The sequence below is a fragment of the Puntigrus tetrazona genome, chromosome 8 (assembly GCF_018831695.1).
Source record: "Puntigrus tetrazona isolate hp1 chromosome 8, ASM1883169v1, whole genome shotgun sequence".
NCBI lineage: Eukaryota > Metazoa > Chordata > Actinopteri > Cypriniformes > Cyprinidae > Puntigrus > Puntigrus tetrazona.
Window position 1 is genome coordinate 19,196,100 of NC_056706.1, and position 323 is coordinate 19,196,422.

Below are 323 nucleotides of genomic sequence, written 5' to 3' on the forward strand. Positions count from 1 at the left end.
GCCTGCGTTTGTTTTATGTCTGACAATAGCGTGTTAGGATAGGTCAGGCTTTTAAGTGGGAGGGAAGACTTCGCCTCATGACGCCCGTCCTGACATCACTTATACCGGGGTACTGAGGAGAACCGTTGCGTAGATATGAAGCCAGAGCGGCTCGCGCGAGCCGCACCGATACTTCAAGCTGTCACTGAGGTAATGCGCGAGGCACGCAGGAGGCATCCAACTTGCTGATTGAGATACTGTGACCAAAACGGGCGAAACACGGAGGGAGACGGACGACAAACTGTTTTCAGACATTATACTTTTTTTTTTTTTTTTTTTTTTTT